We start from the raw sequence: 20,867 nt of genomic DNA, 5'->3' as shown, positions 1-20,867 counted from the left end.
TCCTGGTGGTTAATGACTGGAGCTTTATCTCAATTAAAACATAGGCGTTCAGATGTATCTCACTTCCTCCAAGGAAGTTTGATGGCCTGGCGTCTCGTTGGTAGCATGGCCGAGCGGTCTAAGGCGCTGGATTTAGGCTCCAGTCTCTTCGGAGGCGTGGGTTCGAATCCCACTGCTGCCAGTTTTTGAAGTTTGGCAGATCTTGAAATGTTAATGACAGATAATCCCACGTCTTTTCAGATCAACGTTCTTGTGAAACGCATAGGTAGCCCTGATGACACTCTCCTGAAGACGTATAAAATTGCAGGAAGGTGTGTTCTAGGTCAGGGATGATGCCCAATCTGTGGCCCTCCAGCTGTTGCAAAATGACAACTTCCATCGTTCCTGGACAGCCTACAGCTGTCTGAGAATGCTGGGAGTTGTAGCTTTTTAACAGCTGGAGGGCCGCAGATTAGACATTCCTGTTCTAGGTGATACTTCCTGAAGCTTTGGTCACAGAATAAGCCCTCTTCCTCTTAATGCGGTAGCTGTGTTGGCATTTGACGCACGTCAGGGTGAATGGTTTCCAAGTCTGAAAAAGATGCGTAATAATGCTTTGTTAAGCAGTAGCAAGGTGGCGCTGTTGAAATGACTGGACTTTGGTTCCTTTCAGACTGGAGGAAGGTATTTGTAGTTCTCTGCCGCCGAAGTTAAACATTCATTTCAACTGCGGAATAGATTGTGCTTCTTTTCAAATGGGGTCCTCGACATGGTTGAATTGTGGTAGCATGGCCGAGCGGTCTAAGGCGCTGGATTAAGGCTCCAGTCTCTTCGGGGGCGTGGGTTCGAATCCCACTGCTGCCATCCTTGTGTTCTTTTGAATATCTTCTCGGAGGTAGTTTACGGGTTTTGCTTATCCACCGCTAAAAAAAAACTAAATTAAGGGAACGCTTAAATCACACATGGGATCTCCATGAATAAAAGCTTCAAGTTGAAAGTCTTTACTGGTATAAATTGTGTAATTGGTTGAGAACAAAGTCACGTACTGATGGTCAGTGGAAAGCAAACTCATCAACCCATGGAAGGCTGGGTTCCAAATCACCCCAAAAATCAAAGTAAAAAAATTCAAATCACAGGCGGTTCCAAATTGCGTGAATTTCATCACAGCAACTCATAATGTGACTCAGTAGTGTCTATGGGCCCTAAGTGTCTGTATGCACTCCCAACAATGTCTGAGCATGCTCCTGATGAGACGGCTGATGTTGTCCTGGGGGATCTCCTCCCAGACCTGGATTAAGGTATGAGTTGACTCCTGGAAGTTCTGTGGCGCTACTTTGGCTGCGTTGAGACAGAATGTTCCAGAGCGTCTCAACTGGATTCAGGGAAACGTGAGGGCCCGTCGCTGTTATCAATGCCTTCACCATCCAGGAACTGCCTACACACTTTGGCCCCATGCGGCTGGGCATTGTCCTGCAGCAGCTGGCACCCAGGACCCGCTGCACCAACGTAAGGTCTGACAGTGGCTCTGAGGATTTCATCCCGGTACCTAACAGCAGTCAGGGAGAGAGTAATTGTCTGTGGCCACCACCAGCAAAAAAACATTCCCTTTTCGGAACTTGTCTTGCTGTTGCCTCTCCAGTGCGCACCTGTTGTCACTTTCATTTGCACTAAAGCAGGTGAAATGGATCCCTAATGGCTTATGCTTCCTAACTGGACAGATTGATATTCCTGAAGTTTAAGTGACTTGGGGGTTATACCGTGATGCTTAAGTGTTCCCTTAACTTTTTTTGTAGCAGTGTAATTTAAGGAGCATGCTCTTGAAATCTTTCCTGCCATCACATGAATATGTGTGTCGTTTTCCGGTCAGATGAGGTTTATGAAAAGACAGTTGCGAGAATCCCTACTTTGTCCTGGTGGTTAATGACTGGAGCTTTATCTCAATTAAAACATAGGCGTTCAGATGTATCTCACTTCCTCCAAGGAAGTTTGATGGCCTGGCGTCTCGTTGGTAGCATGGCCGAGCGGTCTAAGGCGCTGGATTTAGGCTCCAGTCTCTTTGGAGGCGTGGGTTCGAATCCCACTGCTGCCAGTTTTTGAAGTTTGGCAGATCTTGAAATGTTAATGACAGATAATCCCACGTCTTTTCAGATCAACGTTCTTGTGAAACGCATAGGTAGCCCTGATGACACTCTCCTGAAGACGTATAAAATTGCAGGAAGGTGTGTTCTAGGTCAGGGATGATGCCCAATCTGTGGCCCTCCAGCTGTTGCAAAATGACAACTTCCATCGTTCCTGGACAGCCTACAGCTGTCTGAGAATGCTGGGAGTTGTAGCTTTTTAACAGCTGGAGGGCCGCAGATTGGACATTCCTGTTCTAGGTGATACTTCCTGAAGCTTTGGTCACAGAATAAGCCCTCTTCCTCTTAATGCGGTAGCTGTGTTGGCATTTGACGCACGTCAGGGTGAATGGTTTCCAAGTCTGAAAAAGATGCGTAATAATGCTTTGTTAAGCAGTAGCAAGGTGGCGCTGTTGAAATGACTGGACTTTGGTTCCTTTCAGACTGGAGGAAGGTATTTGTAGTTCTCTGCCGCCGAAGTTAAACATTCATTTCAACTGCGGAATAGATTGTGCTTCTTTTCAAATGGGGTCCTCAACATGGTTGAATTGTGGTAGCATGGCCGAGCGGTCTAAGGTGCTGGATTAAGGCTCCAGTCTCTTCGGGGGCGTGGGTTCGAATCCCACTGCTGCCATCCTTGTGTTCTTTTGAATATCTTCTCGGAGGTAGTTTACGGGTTTTGCTTATCCACCGCTAAAAAAAAACTAAATTAAGGGAACGCTTAAATCACACATGGGATCTCCATGAATAAAAGCTTCAAGTTGAAAGTCTTTACTGGTATAAATTGTGTAATTGGTTGAGAACAAAGTCACGTACTGATGGTCAGTGGAAAGCAAACTCATCAACCCATGGAAGGCTGGGTTCCAAATCACCCCAAAAATCAAAGTAAAAAAATTCAAATCACAGGCGGTTCCAAATTGCGTGAATTTCATCACAGCAACTCATAATGTGACTCAGTAGTGTCTATGGGCCCTAAGTGTCTGCATGCACTCCCAACAATGTCTGAGCATGCTCCTGATGAGACGGCTGATGTTGTCCTGGGGGATCTCCTCCCAGACCTGGATTAAGGTATGAGTTGACTCCTGGAAGTTCTGTGGCGCTACTTTGGCTGCGTTGAGACAGAATGTTCCAGAGCGTCTCAACTGGATTCAGGGAAACGTGAGGGCCCGTCGCTGTTATCAATGCCTTCACCATCCAGGAACTGCCTACACACTTTGGCCCCATGCGGCTGGGCATTGTCCTGCAGCAGCTGGCACCCAGGACCCGCTGCACCAACGTAAGGTCTGACAGTGACTCTGAGGATTTCATCCCGGTACCTAACAGCAGTCAGGGAGAGAGTAATTGTCTGTGGCCACCACCAGCAAAAAAACATTCCCTTTTCGGAACTTGTCTTGCTGTTGCCTCTCCAGTGCGCACCTGTTGTCACTTTCATTTGCACTAAAGCAGGTGAAATGGATCCCTAATGGCTTATGCTTCCTAACTGGACAGATTGATATTCCTGAAGTTTAAGTGACTTGGGGGTTATACCGTGATGCTTAAGTGTTCCCTTAACTTTTTTTGTAGCAGTGTAATTTAAGGAGCATGCTCTTGAAATCTTTCCTGCCATCACATGAATATGTGTGTCGTTTTCCGGTCAGATGAGGTTTATGAAAAGACAGTTGCGAGAATCCCTACTTTGTCCTGGTGGTTAATGACTGGAGCTTTATCTCAATTAAAACATAGGCGTTCAGATGTATCTCACTTCCTCCAAGGAAGTTTGATGGCCTGGCGTCTCGTTGGTAGCATGGCCGAGCGGTCTAAGGCGCTGGATTTAGGCTCCAGTCTCTTCGGAGGCGTGGGTTCGAATCCCACTGCTGCCAGTTTTTGAAGTTTGGCAGATCTTGAAATGTTAATGACAGATAATCCCACGTCTTTTCAGATCAACGTTCTTGTGAAACGCATAGGTAGCCCTGATGACACTCTCCTGAAGACGTATAAAATTGCAGGAAGGTGTGTTCTAGGTCAGGGATGATGCCCAATCTGTGGCCCTCCAGCTGTTGCAAAATGACAACTTCCATCGTTCCTGGACAGCCTACAGCTGTCTGAGAATGCTGGGAGTTGTAGCTTTTTAACAGCTGGAGGGCCGCAGATTGGACATTCCTGTTCTAGGTGATACTTCCTGAAGCTTTGGTCACAGAATAAGCCCTCTTCCTCTTAATGCGGTAGCTGTGTTGGCATTTGACGCACGTCAGGGTGAATGGTTTCCAAGTCTGAAAAAGATGCGTAATAATGCTTTGTTAAGCAGTAGCAAGGTGGCGCTGTTGAAATGACTGGACTTTGGTTCCTTTCAGACTGGAGGAAGGTATTTGTAGTTCTCTGCCGCCGAAGTTAAACATTCATTTCAACTGCGGAATAGATTGTGCTTCTTTTCAAATGGGGTCCTCGACATGGTTGAATTGTGGTAGCATGGCCGAGCGGTCTAAGGCGCTGGATTAAGGCTCCAGTCTCTTCGGGGGCGTGGGTTCGAATCCCACTGCTGCCATCCTTGTGTTCTTTTGAATATCTTCTCGGAGGTAGTTTACGGGTTTTGCTTATCCACCGCTAAAAAAAAACTAAATTAAGGGAACGCTTAAATCACACATGGGATCTCCATGAATAAAAGCTTCAAGTTGAAAGTCTTTACTGGTATAAATTGTGTAATTGGTTGAGAACAAAGTCACGTACTGATGGTCAGTGGAAAGCAAACTCATCAACCCATGGAAGGCTGGGTTCCAAATCACCCCAAAAATCAAAGTAAAAAAATTCAAATCACAGGCGGTTCCAAATTGCGTGAATTTCATCACAGCAACTCATAATGTGACTCAGTAGTGTCTATGGGCCCTAAGTGTCTGCATGCACTCCCAACAATGTCTGAGCATGCTCCTGATGAGACGGCTGATGTTGTCCTGGGGGATCTCCTCCCAGACCTGGATTAAGGTATGAGTTGACTCCTGGAAGTTCTGTGGCGCTACTTTGGCTGCGTTGAGACAGAATGTTCCAGAGCGTCTCAACTGGATTCAGGGAAACGTGAGGGCCCGTCGCTGTTATCAATGCCTTCACCATCCAGGAACTGCCTACACACTTTGGCCCCATGCGGCTGGGCATTGTCCTGCAGCAGCTGGCACCCAGGACCCGCTGCACCAACGTAAGGTCTGACAGTGGCTCTGAGGATTTCATCCCGGTACCTAACAGCAGTCAGGGAGAGAGTAATTGTCTGTGGCCACCACCAGCAAAAAAACATTCCCTTTTCGGAACTTGTCTTGCTGTTGCCTCTCCAGTGCGCACCTGTTGTCACTTTCATTTGCACTAAAGCAGGTGAAATGGATCCCTAATGGCTTATGCTTCCTAACTGGACAGATTGATATTCCTGAAGTTTAAGTGACTTGGGGGTTATACCGTGATGCTTAAGTGTTCCCTTAACTTTTTTTGTAGCAGTGTAATTTAAGGAGCATGCTCTTGAAATCTTTCCTGCCATCACATGAATATGTGTGTCGTTTTCCGGTCAGATGAGGTTTAAGAAAAGACAGTTGCGAGAATCCCTACTTTGTCCTGGTGGTTAATGACTGGAGCTTTATCTCAATTAAAACATAGGCGTTCAGATGTATCTCACTTCCTCCAAGGAAGTTTGATGGCCTGGCGTCTCGTTGGTAGCATGGCCGAGCGGTCTAAGGCGCTGGATTTAGGCTCCAGTCTCTTCGGAGGCGTGGGTTCGAATCCCACTGCTGCCAGTTTTTGAAGTTTGGCAGATCTTGAAATGTTAATGACAGATAATCCCACGTCTTTTCAGATCAACGTTCTTGTGAAACGCATAGGTAGCCCTGATGACACTCTCCTGAAGACGTATAAAATTGCAGGAAGGTGTGTTCTAGGTCAGGGATGATGCCCAATCTGTGGCCCTCCAGCTGTTGCAAAATGACAACTTCCATCGTTCCTGGACAGCCTACAGCTGTCTGAGAATGCTGGGAGTTGTAGCTTTTTAACAGCTGGAGGGCCGCAGATTGGACATTCCTGTTCTAGGTGATACTTCCTGAAGCTTTGGTCACAGAATAAGCCCTCTTCCTCTTAATGCGGTAGCTGTGTTGGCATTTGACGCACGTCAGGGTGAATGGTTTCCAAGTCTGAAAAAGATGCGTAATAATGCTTTGTTAAGCAGTAGCAAGGTGGCGCTGTTGAAATGACTGGACTTTGGTTCCTTTCAGACTGGAGGAAGGTATTTGTAGTTCTCTGCCGCCGAAGTTAAACATTCATTTCAACTGCGGAATAGATTGTGCTTCTTTTCAAATGGGGTCCTCGACATGGTTGAATTGTGGTAGCATGGCCGAGCGGTCTAAGGCGCTGGATTAAGGCTCCAGTCTCTTCGGGGGCGTGGGTTCGAATCCCACTGCTGCCATCCTTGTGTTCTTTTGAATATCTTCTCGGAGGTAGTTTACGGGTTTTGCTTATCCACCGCTAAAAAAAAACTAAATTAAGGGAACGCTTAAATCACACATGGGATCTCCATGAATAAAAGCTTCAAGTTGAAAGTCTTTACTGGTATAAATTGTGTAATTGGTTGAGAACAAAGTCACGTACTGATGGTCAGTGGAAAGCAAACTCATCAACCCATGGAAGGCTGGGTTCCAAATCACCCCAAAAATCAAAGTAAAAAAATTCAAATCACAGGCGGTTCCAAATTGCGTGAATTTCATCACAGCAACTCATAATGTGACTCAGTAGTGTCTATGGGCCCTGTAAGGAAAATTTACTCTCTTGCCTAACGGTGTGTCCCTGACACATGATTTCAGTGGCCAGCTTGAATTAAGTCTTACCGGTACCGGGAGAATGAAGAAGATAGACCACATGAACACATGTCTATTTCCAATCCATTCTGGTTTATTCACAGCTGGCAAACAGTTTTAATAGAGGGGGTTGAGCTTCCTTTACATCCAATCATATGTTAGCATTAGTATTTGACCAATAGTATGGTCACACATAAGCTCTGCATTAACATCATAGCTGACTCATAGTAACAGCATTTGACCAATCAGGTATATACACATAAGCTAGCAGACACTTGAGCCAGATGTCCTTTTATGGCTAGAAGGCTGTTCATACTTTCAACATGTATGGATTTCCTGAAACAGTTTAAGGAAGTGTCTCACATTCCATAGGGGGAAGGGAGGTTTTGTAGTGCACTAACCAAATGTAATACACGTGGCTAAATGAGACAAAATGGAGTCACATATATCCCTTCAAATCCCCTCTTAGAACCTTATATATATATATACTATATGGTTCTTTCTCTGCTCTTCCTTGGTTTGCTTATAAGCCTTTAGGTATTCCATATACCCTTCAGGAGTATAATCCTCAGGCTTTGTTGAGGTTGGGTTTACCTCTTCTACCTCTACCGGAGTATAGAGGAATGTTGAGTGTACCCCTCTTTCGGCCACATTTTTTACATATGACAAGAAGGGAGGGCGCACACTGCAGGCAACCGCAGAGACAAACTATTGCAGCGACCACGGCGAGTGCCACTCCTAAAACATATCTTATTTGACCAAAGTCAGATATTCAGCCAAAAAGGCCAGTCCCACCAACCTTGGTCAACATCTTGTTTTATATGTTTTCTCATCTCCTCTAATTGGCCTATTTTATCTTTTATTCCACAGGAGTGATCTAATAAATTGAAACAACACATCCCTGCGAACGCTGAGCATCCTACACCATGTTGGAACAATAAATAGTCAATAGTTGCCCTATTCTGCAAGATAGCCTTTTCATACGATTGTATATCCAGCAGCATATCTTGCAGAACTGCACTAGTGACATTTATCTGTTTTACCATAAAACAGGCAAGTTTTGATATTGTCCTGTGGTTATATATGGCCAACCCTGGTACTCCTATCAAGGATATTCCTAAACTCATATATTCTGATCTAGAGAGGAGATTCACATTATAATCACAATTTTCTGGTAACTGTAGAGAAGTGTCTCTCGTGAGTCGTGTCTGCATTGCTGGGAATAGTGGTATCATTGCTAATGTCAACCTGGCTATTGTACAGGGTCCCTCTGTTATATTGGCCGGTATGTATGTGTAACTAGTATTCCCACAGGCCAATACCCATCCTGCTGGTAGAGGTACATGTTTGTCTAGGGATGGTACTGTTTTAGTAATATTACATTGCATATTCTTTCCTGATATTATCTTTTTACAATTACCTAAATCTCTATCACAAATATTTGGCTTAATCTTATTCTGCATTTTTGCTTGTATGCAGGGAGGCAATAGTGTCTCATCACAGGTGAAGTTATAACATATTTCTGCTGCTGTGACAAGACCTGTAATTACTTCTATCATATTACTCTGCAGATTCTCATATGTAGGACAGTCATAACAAGCATGATAAGGATTTACATATCCATATTTAACATCATGATCCTCCATATCTGCGTCATTCCATTGGGAACGTAGTAGCTCCGTCCATACATCTACTGGGGTGGGGACCGCTACCAGACATGTCTCCAAAATGTTAGATGCCGATAAAGTGGTTTGGAGACAAAAGTCAGTTAAGTTCAGAGTTTTGGCCAGGTACAGCCATAAGTTCTCCTTTGTCTTGCATAGACTGTCTTCCCCTCTTCATTCTGTTTCCAGGTATATCTGTCTGTTCCACAGCCATGGGACAGTAAGTAGGAGACACAAAATTACAATTATTAAGGCACTACATCTCAGCCATCTCAAGGAATTTCCCGACTGCGTCATCTTGTTGGGGGTCAAGGCTGTCTGCCTCCGTTAGTACCCCTTCTGTATCTTCTTCGAGGTCAAGGCTGTCTGCCTCCGTTAGTACCTCTGGGCCTCGTTGGAGGTCAGGGCTGTCTGCCCCCGTTAGTACCTCTCTTTTCTTCACCAACTTAATCCTTGTGGCGGGGATCCACGTGGGCGATTGTTCAGTGAGGACCGCTGTTCTGGTGATCACGACTACCTCGGTGGGTTGTTCGTAGGTGAAACTTCCTGGTTCCTTTCCCTTCTTTAAGATCTTGATCATCACCTGGTTGCCTATCCGGAATGGACGGGTTGATTCCTGTGAAAGAGAAGGAGACTTACAAGCCACTTTTTCTTCAGTTTTACTGAGGACTTTGATCAGATTAGTACTTCTCTCTGATCAGGTCCAAGTCCCCTTCCTGCACCACCAGGGGGCGTCTTGCCCATGGTGTGGGGAAAGGCCTACCCATGAGTATCTCAATGCTGTTTATGTCCTACTCTGTGGAAATGTGCTACTTAAGATGGAAGCACTGTGTTGGGGGAATGCATAACTTCCCCTCTTCGCAGACTAATCCTATCTCAGGATTTTTCTGCAATACTGGATAACACCAGTCCTGCTGTTCCTGTTCAGTGACATACCACTGAAGATCAGTAAGTATTTGCAGCATCTCAGGGGTTGGAGATGCCAAACATGGCATCTCCCAATGGTTATACAAACCTGTGAGGTTGCTTTTGGCAACTCATTTCGCCATCTTAACTGCCAGCGCATTGCCCTGTGAGACATGATCCTTACCATCTGCTGCCGTGAATCCTCTCCTCTGCCAGATCATACCATGGTCCCACACTACCCCATGTGTGTACCTACTCTCAGTATGAATGGTGACAGGTCTATCAGCATGTAGAATACATGTCCTAGTGAGTGCAATAAGCTCAGCTGCCTGCTGTGTTGAGTGCGGATGTCCTTGAGTAGGCCTACAACATCATGAGTGGTGTGCAAAATGGTGTAATGTCACATTGTGAAAGAATTTGCCGACTCTACCATCATAGCACAGGCTGCAAGAGAACGCAGACATGCCGACATCCCTTGAACAGAGGTGGGCATTACCTTTGAGAAAAACACACAAGGACGCAACTTGCCTCCGTTTTCTTGTGTCAGTACACCCGCCATGGTTTTACAATTTTGGCGTGCAAACATGTGGAAGGGCATATTATAGTCAGGGAGGCCCAGCCCTGGACTCGACATGAGCGAACATTTCAGATAATCAAATGCATTGTACATTTCAGAAGACCATTTAATCAAATCTGGATTTCCATCCAGAGTGGCTTGCCTCAAAACATTGTCAATAGTGGGAGCAATCAGTAATCCATTGTCTACCGTTTATCATACCAAGGAAAGATAACATTTCTTTCTTGGTGTGCGGGGCGACCAAACCCGCAATAGACTGGACTCTTTCTGTGCTGATTCTCCGTTCACCTTTTGTGAGGACAAAGCCCAAGTATTCAACCTGCATTTTACACCATTGCATTTGCTTAAGTGTCACTTTGTGACCACATCCTGACAACCATTATAACAGTGATAAACCATCCTGAATGCTGGCCTCCGCTGACATGCTACACAGTAATAAATCATCGACATATTGCAGCAGCACAGAACCTTGGGGGGATGTACCATGACTCTAACATCGCTCGGAGGACTATGCTGTACACTACAGGTGAATCAGCATATCCCTGGGGCATCTCTGCACCAGGTCAGTTGGCGTCTGTCAAAGGAAAAAGCAAAAAGTAGTCTGGTTATCTTATCAACTGGGATAGAAAAGAAAGCATTTTTCAGATCTATCACACTGAACCAAACAGCGTCTGCTGGAATGGCAGATAATAATTAAGTGACATCAGGTACAACAGGGGCTATAGGCACAATGATGTTGTTGATGGCCCTTAAATCCTGTACAAAGCGGGCAGCACCATCTGCCTTTGTCACTGGATTCACGGGCGTGCTGTAGGGTGAAATCACCTCTGCCAGGATTCCCTTTTGTAGGAATTCCTTTATCATTGGCCTAAGTCCATCAAGTTTCTCTTTTAACAGCAGGTATTGTTTCTGGAACACTGAGATGACACCTGGTTTCACAGTAGCTTTGTAAGGTGTGCAATCTATGAATCCTGTGTCATATTCATTTGAGGACCATAATGCAAGGTTAATGTTATTCTGGGTGGTCCTGTATGTTTGCAAGAATCAGTGGCACTGGTGTAGAGACTGGAATGAGACCTGAGTGTACTCTTATGTCCTGATTCTTTGCTGATACCTGCAAGTTAAGCCTAATGAACAAATCTCTCCCTAATAGGCTGACTGGGTAATCTAGTATAATGCTAAATACATGACATGATGTATTCCCTGTCCATGGTTTCTACTGGTAAGGAATCTGTTCTGTATGTCCTTGTCAGTACCCCATTTATTCCCATAGAGGGCTCACATTTCCTTCCTGACACTCTGAGTCACCTAATTCACCCCTTTTGGTGGACGCTTTGGTCTGTCTTCTGTTCTGCCATTAGTATCTTAGCTGTCCATACGAGCAGAGCTCTAATGTTAAGCACAACACTGAACATGTAACATGTAACTGCAAACATTGAAACAAACAGATCTGACAATACAGACATGAACACACAAAGGGCCCATAAAAACTTTTCATTGAAATAAAAATGTACAGCTTGATCAATGCTGTTGGTACCAATAAAAAAAAACAAAAAAACTTCCAAGAAAATAAAATAAAATTCTTAATGCGCATATTTAAAAACAAATACCGTATTCCATACGCATTCATATACATTTTCATGTACTCATCTTCACAAACCAGCTCATAACCACGCCCTTATACATAAAATATGAATTACACACACAGCTCTGCTACGTACATACAACTCAGAGCCACACCCATTCACATTCCACTGAATCATGTATCTTTCACCCAATCACACAATCTCTTTGTTACATCCCAAAACTTGCAGCACAGGCAAACACAGCAATTGCTGATGGTCTGTCGCTGTAAAACAATATACATGTTAATCATACAGTCATTTTGTTAAAATTAACAAATCATCTTATATGCCATGTCGTTTTTTTTTTTTTGTTTTTTTTTAGTGTTACACACATGCCACTTATTCTATATAACTACCCTTTCTATTTCCTCTTGTCTTGCGTCTCTTATTTCAGAAGTGTTCAAACAGGGGAAGTAAAGCAATACATCAAGACGTTCAGCTGTACCACATGTTCCTCAAACTTTTACTCGCATCTGAATAAGAACTTATTGGGTGCAACCTTAGATTGATACGAGTGGACACTTCTAATTAGCATCATCACTGCAGGCACATTTTAAACCATCGGAACATACAATTGGGAAAGATCTAATCCAATACTGGAGCCCTGTCTGGAATATCTTATAGATAACACAGGTTAGTATCTTCACATTCTGCTGATGCATTCAACAATTAGCAGCCCCCCTCCCCCCTCAACCCCCATATGAAATTCCTGAGCAGAGGGGAGGGGTGAGATGGGAGGGAGTTCTCTCTGAAAACACATCTCAAACAGGACAGGAAGAAGTTTTTGTAGGACTACAAGTGACATTTTGGAATGTGGTGGGGGGGAGGGATGCTTCATGGCAACCTTTGTTCTCTATAGGATTCAAAATCCTCCATCTTGAAATAAGAAATGCTGCTCATTTCATTTCTCTAACTTCAAGTTCTCTCAGTCACTTCCATATACACTTTTTCACCATTACTCAGCTTGCACCAGGCTATTATTATCCTTTAACAACTTCTCTCTTCAACTATCAATACACTTATGCATTAACTGTCCATCTTTTAGTGCTGTAATCTCTAATTCCAGGGACTATAAATCGTCACTATTTAAACACACACAGATCATTAGGGCAACAAAACTTAACCAGTTCATTTCTGAACGTTTAACACAAGCCCTTTCTAATTGCAAACACTGAGACACTTTTTCCCTTGCCATGAATTAACTTCCTGACTCTGCTGTGTCTTGTCACTCCCTATAGCCCCCCTTCACAATCACAGGAGCTCTGATGTAACCAGTCTGTAAGCTTCTAACAGCTTTTTGAAGCTTTTCAATCCTGCCAGCCTGGCATAACATTCTGTTTCACATTTTAACTATCAATTCTCACATCTTGCCCAATTGTCTACTCATGTGTTAACTAGAAAATAATTTGTGGGACTAGACCGTGCAACAAAGTTTACATGTTGGCAGTGATAGAAATAGAATGATTTCAAAGCGGGATGCGACCGTAAACTTACCACCCGGCCAACATCTCACACAGACAGATAATCTTAATACTTCTAAAATACTTATACTATATATACATAAGAGTTAATTCAAGCTTGTATCCTTCTGTTCCCGGAACAGATATCCTTATATAGTGCACTATCTCTTAACGATACGGACTCAAATGAGCCTCTTACAATCAACATTTTATAACGATATGGACTCAATGATATGAGCCGCTTACAATCAACATTTGCGTGTCCCAGACATCGCAATCCACTGAAATCATAAATAGATGGTTCGACTTACTTGAATGGGATTTTTGGTCATTGCTCCCAGGTCCAAGGCGGACAAAAATTGATGTCTTTCACGGTAGACCTGAAGAGTTGACCATCCCAATCCCGGACTGAGTCCCCAGATCTGTAAGGAAAATTTACTCTCTTGCCTAACGGTGATTTCAGTGGCGAGCTTGAATTAAGTCTTACCGGTACCGGGAGAATGAAGAAGATAGACCACATGAACACATGTCTATTTCCAATCCATTCTGGTTTATTCACAGCTGGCAAACAGTTTTAATAGAGGGGGTTGAGCTTCCTTTACATCCAATCATATGTTAGCATTAGTATTTGACCAATAGTATGGTCACACATAAGCTCTGCATTAACATCATAGCTGACTCATAGTAACAGCATTTGACCAATCAGGTATATACACATAAGCTAGCAGACACTTGAGCCAGATGTCCTTTTATGGCTAGAAGGCTGTTCATACTTTCAACATGTATGGATTTCCTGAAACAGTTTAAGGAAGTGTCTCACATTCCATAGGGGGAAGGGAGGTTTTGTAGTGCACTAACCAAATGTAATACACGTGGCTAAATGAGACAAAATGGAGTCACATATATCCCATCAGGCCCTAAGTGTCTGCATGCACTCCCAACAATGTCTGAGCATGCTCCTGATGAGACGGCTGATGTTGTCCTGGGGGATCTCCTCCCAGACCTGGATTAAGGTATGAGTTGACTCCTGGAAGTTCTGTGGCGCTACTTTGGCTGCGTTGAGACAGAATGTTCCAGAGCGTCTCAACTGGATTCAGGGAAACGTGAGGGCCCGTCGCTGTTATCAATGCCTTCACCATCCAGGAACTGCCTACACACTTTGGCCCCATGCGGCTGGGCATTGTCCTGCAGCAGCTGGCACCCAGGACCCGCTGCACCAACGTAAGGTCTATAGATTGTGCTTCTTTTCAAATGGGGTCCTCGACATGGTTGAATTGTGGTAGCATGGCCGAGCGGTCTAAGGCGCTGGATTAAGGCTCCAGTCTCTTCGGGGGCGTGGGTTCGAATCCCACTGCTGCCATCCTTGTGTTCTTTTGAATATCTTCTCGGAGGTAGTTTACGGGTTTTGCTTATCCACCGCTAAAAAAAAACTAAATTAAGGGAACGCTTAAATCACACATGGGATCTCCATGAATAAAAGCTTCAAGTTGAAAGTCTTTACTGGTATAAATTGTGTAATTGGTTGAGAACAAAGTCACGTACTGATGGTCAGTGGAAAGCAAACTCATCAACCCATGGAAGGCTGGGTTCCAAATCACCCCAAAAATCAAAGTAAAAAAATTCAAATCACAGGCGGTTCCAAATTGCGTGAATTTCATCACAGCAACTCATAATGTGACTCAGTAGTGTCTATGGGCCCTAAGTGTCTGTATGCACTCCCAACAATGTCTGAGCATGCTCCTGATGAGACGGCTGATGTTGTCCTGGGGGATCTCCTCCCAGACCTGGATTAAGGTATGAGTTGACTCCTGGAAGTTCTGTGGCGCTACTTTGGCTGCGTTGAGACAGAATGTTCCAGAGCGTCTCAACTGGATTCAGGGAAACGTGAGGGCCCGTCGCTGTTATCAATGCCTTCACCATCCAGGAACTGCCTACACACTTTGGCCCCATGCGGCTGGGCATTGTCCTGCAGCAGCTGGCACCCAGGACCCGCTGCACCAACGTAAGGTCTGACAGTGGCTCTGAGGATTTCATCCCGGTACCTAACAGCAGTCAGGGAGAGAGTAATTGTCTGTGGCCACCACCAGCAAAAAAACATTCCCTTTTCGGAACTTGTCTTGCTGTTGCCTCTCCAGTGCGCACCTGTTGTCACTTTCATTTGCACTAAAGCAGGTGAAATGGATCCCTAATGGCTTATGCTTCCTAACTGGACAGATTGATATTCCTGAAGTTTAAGTGACTTGGGGGTTATACCGTGATGCTTAAGTGTTCCCTTAACTTTTTTTGTAGCAGTGTAATTTAAGGAGCATGCTCTTGAAATCTTTCCTGCCATCACATGAATATGTGTGTCGTTTTCCGGTCAGATGAGGTTTAAGAAAAGACAGTTGCGAGAATCCCTACTTTGTCCTGGTGGTTAATGACTGGAGCTTTATCTCAATTAAAACATAGGCGTTCAGATGTATCTCACTTCCTCCAAGGAAGTTTGATGGCCTGGCGTCTCGTTGGTAGCATGGCCGAGCGGTCTAAGGCGCTGGATTTAGGCTCCAGTCTCTTCGGAGGCGTGGGTTCGAATCCCACTGCTGCCAGTTTTTGAAGTTTGGCAGATCTTGAAATGTTAATGACAGATAATCCCACGTCTTTTCAGATCAACGTTCTTGTGAAACGCATAGGTAGCCCTGATGACACTCTCCTGAAGACGTATAAAATTGCAGGAAGGTGTGTTCTAGGTCAGGGATGATGCCCAATCTGTGGCCCTCCAGCTGTTGCAAAATGACAACTTCCATCGTTCCTGGACAGCCTACAGCTGTCTGAGAATGCTGGGAGTTGTAGCTTTTTAACAGCTGGAGGGCCGCAGATTGGACATTCCTGTTCTAGGTGATACTTCCTGAAGCTTTGGTCACAGAATAAGCCCTCTTCCTCTTAATGCGGTAGCTGTGTTGGCATTTGACGCACGTCAGGGTGAATGGTTTCCAAGTCTGAAAAAGATGCGTAATAATGCTTTGTTAAGCAGTAGCAAGGTGGCGCTGTTGAAATGACTGGACTTTTGTTCCTTTCAGACTGGAGGAAGGTATTTGTAGTTCTCTGCCGCCGAAGTTAAACATTCATTTCAACTGCGGAATAGATTGTGCTTCTTTTCAAATGGGGTCCTCGACATGGTTGAATTGTGGTAGCATGGCCGAGCGGTCTAAGGTGCTGGATTAAGGCTCCAGTCTCTTCGGGGGCGTGGGTTCGAATCCCACTGCTGCCATCCTTGTGTTCTTTTGAATATCTTCTCGGAGGTAGTTTACGGGTTTTGCTTATCCACCGCTAAAAAAAAACTAAATTAAGGGAACGCTTAAATCACACATGGGATCTCCATGAATAAAAGCTTCAAGTTGAAAGTCTTTACTGGTATAAATTGTGTAATTGGTTGAGAACAAAGTCACGTACTGATGGTCAGTGGAAAGCAAACTCATCAACCCATGGAAGGCTGGGTTCCAAATCACCCCAAAAATCAAAGTAAAAAAATTCAAATCACAGGCGGTTCCAAATTGCGTGAATTTCATCACAGCAACTCATAATGTGACTCAGTAGTGTCTATGGGCCCTAAGTGTCTGTATGCACTCCCAACAATGTCTGAGCATGCTCCTGATGAGACGGCTGATGTTGTCCTGGGGGATCTCCTCCCAGACCTGGATTAAGGTATGAGTTGACTCCTGGAAGTTCTGTGGCGCTACTTTGGCTGCGTTGAGACAGAATGTTCCAGAGCGTCTCAACTGGATTCAGGGAAACGTGAGGGCCCGTCGCTGTTATCAATGCCTTCAGCATCCAGGAACTGCCTACACACTTTGGCCCCATGCGGCTGGGCATTGTCCTGCAGCAGCTGGCACCCAGGACCCGCTGCACCAACGTAAGGTCTGACAGTGGCTCTGAGGATTTCATCCCGGTACCTAACAGCAGTCAGGGAGAGAGTAATTGTCTGTGGCCACCACCAGCAAAAAAACATTCCCTTTTCGGAACTTGTCTTGCTGTTGCCTCTCCAGTGCGCACCTGTTGTCACTTTCATTTGCACTAAAGCAGGTGAAATGGATCCCTAATGGCTTATGCTTCCTAACTGGACAGATTGATATTCCTGAAGTTTAAGTGACTTGGGGGTTATACCGTGATGCTTAAGTGTTCCCTTAACTTTTTTTGTAGCAGTGTAATTTAAGGAGCATGCTCTTGAAATCTTTCCTGCCATCACATGAATATGTGTGTCGTTTTCCGGTCAGATGAGGTTTATGAAAAGACAGTTGCGAAAATCCCTACTTTGTCCTGGTGGTTAATGACTGGAGCTTTATCTCAATTAAAACATAGGCGTTCAGATGTATCTCACTTCCTCCAAGGAAGTTTGATGGCCTGGCGTCTCGTTGGTAGCATGGCCGAGCGGTCTAAGGCGCTGGATTTAGGCTCCAGTCTCTCGGAGGCGTGGGTTCGAATCCCACTGCTGCCAGTTTTTGAAGTTTGGCAGATCTTGAAATGTTAATGACAGATAATCCCACGTCTTTTCAGATCAACGTTCTTGTGAAACGCATAGGTAGCCCTGATGACACTCTCCTGAAGATGTATAAAATTGCAGGAAGGTGTGTTCTAGGTCAGGGATGATGCCCAATCTGTGGCCCTCCAGCTGTTGCAAAATGACAACTTCCATCGTTCCTGGACAGCCTACAGCTGTCTGAGAATGCTGGGAGTTGTAGCTTTTTAACAGCTGGAGGGCCGCAGATTGGACATTCCTGTTCTAGGTGATACTTCCTGAAGCTTTGGTCACAGAATAAGCCCTCTTCCTCTTAATGCGGTAGCTGTGTTGGCATTTGACGCACGTCAGGGTGAATGGTTTCCAAGTCTGAAAAAGATGCGTAATAATGCTTTGTTAAGCAGTAGCAAGGTGGCGCTGTTGAAATGACTGGACTTTGGTTCCTTTCAGACTGGAGGAAGGTATTTGTAGTTCTCTGCCGCCGAAGTTAAACATTCATTTCAACTGCGGAATAGATTGTGCTTCTTTTCAAATGGGGTCCTCGACATGGTTGAATTGTGGTAGCATGGCCGAGCGGTCTAAGGTGCTGGATTAAGGCTCCAGTCTCTTCGGGGGCGTGGGTTCGAATCCCACTGCTGCCATCCTTGTGTTCTTTTGAATATCTTCTCGGAGGTAGTTTACGGGTTTTGCTTATCCACCGCTAAAAAAAAACTAAATTAAGGGAACGCTTAAATCACACATGGGATCTCCATGAATAAAAGCTTCAAGTTGAAAGTCTTTACTGGTATAAATTGTGTAATTGGTTGAGAACAAAGTCACGTACTGATGGTCAGTGGAAAGCAAACTCATCAACCCATGGAAGGCTGGGTTCCAAATCACCCCAAAAATCAAAGTAAAAAAATTCAAATCACAGGCGGTTCCAAATTGCGTTAATTTCATCACAGCAACTCATAATGTGACTCAGTAGTGTCTATGGGCCCTGTAAGGAAAATTTACTCTCTTGCCTAACGGTGTGTCCCTGACACATGATTTCAGTGGCCAGCTTGAATTAAGTCTTACCGGTACCGGGAGAATGAAGAAGATAGACCACATGAACACATGTCTATTTCCAATCCATTCTGGTTTATTCACAGCTGGCAAACAGTTTTAATAGAGGGGGTTGAGCTTCCTTTACATCCAATCATATGTTAGCATTAGTATTTGACCAATATTATGGTCACACATAAGCTCTGCATTAACATCATAGCTGACTCATAGTAACAGCATTTGACCAATCAGGTATATACACATAAGCTAGCAGACACTTGAGCCAGATGTCCTTTTATGGCTAGAAGGCTGTTCATACTTTCAACATGTATGGATTTCCTGAAACAGTTTAAGGAAGTGTCTCACATTCCATAGGGGGAAGGGAGGTTTTGTAGTGCACTAACCAAATGTAATACACGTGGCTAAATGAGACAAAATGGAGTCACATATATCCCTTCAAATCCCCTCTTAGAACCTTATATATATATATACTATATGGTTCTTTCTCTGCTCTTCCTTGGTTTGCTTATAAGCCTTTAGGTATTCCATATACCCTTCAGGAGTATAATCCTCAGGCTTTGTTGAGGTTGGGTTTACCTCTTCTACCTCTACCGGAGTATAGAGGAATGTTGAGTGTACCCCTCTTTCGGCCACATTTTTTACATATGACAAGAAGGGAGGGCGCACACTGCAGGCAACCGCAGAGACAAACTATTGCAGCGACCACGGCGAGTGCCACTCCTAAAACATATCTTATTTGACCAAAGTCAGATATTCAGCCAAAAAGGCCAGTCCCACCAACCTTGGTCAACATCTTGTTTTATATGTTTTCTCATCTCCTCTAATTGGCCTATTTTATCTTTTATTCCACAGGAGTGATCTAATAAATTGAAACAACACATCCCTGCGAACGCTGAGCATCCTACACCATGTTGGAACAATAAATAGTCAATAGTTGCCCTATTCTGCAAGATAGCCTTTTCATACGATTGTATATCCAGCAGCATATCTTGCAGAACTGCACTAGTGACATTTATCTGTTTTACCATAAAACAGGCAAGTTTTGATATTGTCCTGTGGTTATATATGGCCAACCCTGGTACTCCTATCAAGGATATTCCTAAACTCATATATTCTGATCTAGAGAGGAGATTCACATTATAATCACAATTTTCTGGTAACTGTAGAGAAGTGTCTCTCGTGAGTCGTGTCTGCATTGCTGGGAATAGTGGTATCATTGCTAATGTCAACCTGGCTATTGTACAGGGTCCCTCTGTTATATTGGCCGGTATGTATGTGTAACTAGTATTCCCACAGGCCAATACCCATCCTGCTGGTAGAGGTACATGTTTGTCTAGGGATGGTACTGTTTTAGTAATATTACATTGCATATTCTTTCCTGATATTATCTTTTTACAATTACCTAAATCTCTATCACAAATATTTGGCTTAATCTTATTCTGCATTTTTGCTTGTATGCAGGGAGGCAATAGTGTCTCATCACAGGTGAAGTTATAACATATTTCTGCTGCTGTGACAAGACCTGTAATTACTTCTATCATATTACTCTGCAGATTCTCATATGTAGGACAGTCATAACAAGCATGATAAGGATTTACATATCCATATTTAACATCATGATCCTCCATATCTGCGTCATTCCATTGGGAACGTAGTAGCTCCGTCCATACATCTACTGGGGTGGGGACCGCTACCAGACATGTCTCCAAAATGTTAGATGCCGATAAAGTGGTTTGGAGACAAAAGTCAGTTAAGTTCAGAGTTTTGGCCAGGTACAGCCATAAGTTCTCCTTTGTCTTGCATAGACTGTCTTCCCCTCTTCATTCTGTTTCCAGGTATATCTGTCTGTTCCACAGCCATGGGACAGTAAGTAGGAGACACAAAATTACAATTATTAAGGCACTACATCTCAGCCATCTCAAGGAATTTCCCGACTGCGTCATCTTGTTGGGGGTCAAGGCTGTCTGCCTCCGTTAGTACCCCTTCTGTATCTTCTTCGAGGTCAAGGCTGTCTGCCTCCGTTAGTACCTCTGGGCCTCGTTGGAGGTCAGGGCTGTCTGCCCCCGTTAGTACCTCTCTTTTCTTCACCAACTTAATCCTTGTGGCGTGGATCCACGTGGGCGATTGTTCAGTGAGGACCGCTGTTCTGGTGATCACGACTACCTCGGTGGGTTGTTCGTAGGTGAAACTTCCTGGTTCCTTTC

General features: G+C 44.4%; 13 non-coding genes across 13 annotated transcripts; all 13 read left to right on the top strand.

Annotated features, from left to right (window-relative positions):
* Positions 1-99: 99 nt before the first annotated feature.
* On the top strand, positions 100-181 carry TRNAL-UAG. The gene has a single exon. It is a non-coding gene; the product is annotated as a tRNA-Leu (tRNA).
* Positions 182-761: 580 nt separating this feature from the next.
* Positions 762-843, top strand: TRNAL-AAG. The gene has a single exon. It is a non-coding gene; the product is annotated as a tRNA-Leu (tRNA).
* A 1,143-nt stretch (positions 844-1,986) lies between these two features.
* TRNAL-UAG lies at positions 1,987-2,068 on the top strand. Its single transcript has one exon. It is a non-coding gene; the product is annotated as a tRNA-Leu (tRNA).
* Positions 2,069-2,648: 580 nt separating this feature from the next.
* On the top strand, positions 2,649-2,730 carry TRNAL-AAG. The gene has a single exon. It is a non-coding gene; the product is annotated as a tRNA-Leu (tRNA).
* Positions 2,731-3,873: 1,143 nt separating this feature from the next.
* Positions 3,874-3,955, top strand: TRNAL-UAG. Its single transcript has one exon. It is a non-coding gene; the product is annotated as a tRNA-Leu (tRNA).
* A 580-nt stretch (positions 3,956-4,535) lies between these two features.
* Positions 4,536-4,617, top strand: TRNAL-AAG. Its single transcript has one exon. It is a non-coding gene; the product is annotated as a tRNA-Leu (tRNA).
* Positions 4,618-5,760: 1,143 nt separating this feature from the next.
* Positions 5,761-5,842, top strand: TRNAL-UAG. The gene has a single exon. It is a non-coding gene; the product is annotated as a tRNA-Leu (tRNA).
* A 580-nt stretch (positions 5,843-6,422) lies between these two features.
* TRNAL-AAG lies at positions 6,423-6,504 on the top strand. The gene has a single exon. It is a non-coding gene; the product is annotated as a tRNA-Leu (tRNA).
* A 7,898-nt stretch (positions 6,505-14,402) lies between these two features.
* Positions 14,403-14,484, top strand: TRNAL-AAG. The gene has a single exon. It is a non-coding gene; the product is annotated as a tRNA-Leu (tRNA).
* A 1,143-nt stretch (positions 14,485-15,627) lies between these two features.
* On the top strand, positions 15,628-15,709 carry TRNAL-UAG. The gene has a single exon. It is a non-coding gene; the product is annotated as a tRNA-Leu (tRNA).
* Positions 15,710-16,289: 580 nt separating this feature from the next.
* TRNAL-AAG lies at positions 16,290-16,371 on the top strand. The gene has a single exon. It is a non-coding gene; the product is annotated as a tRNA-Leu (tRNA).
* A 1,143-nt stretch (positions 16,372-17,514) lies between these two features.
* On the top strand, positions 17,515-17,595 carry TRNAL-UAG. The gene has a single exon. It is a non-coding gene; the product is annotated as a tRNA-Leu (tRNA).
* A 580-nt stretch (positions 17,596-18,175) lies between these two features.
* Positions 18,176-18,257, top strand: TRNAL-AAG. Its single transcript has one exon. It is a non-coding gene; the product is annotated as a tRNA-Leu (tRNA).
* Positions 18,258-20,867: the final 2,610 nt, after the last annotated feature.

This window comes from Bufo bufo, chromosome 6, assembly GCF_905171765.1.
Source record: "Bufo bufo chromosome 6, aBufBuf1.1, whole genome shotgun sequence".
Taxonomy (NCBI): domain Eukaryota; kingdom Metazoa; phylum Chordata; class Amphibia; order Anura; family Bufonidae; genus Bufo; species Bufo bufo.
Note: the sequence above shows the minus strand (reverse complement) of the source record. Positions and strands in the feature narration are given on the sequence as shown.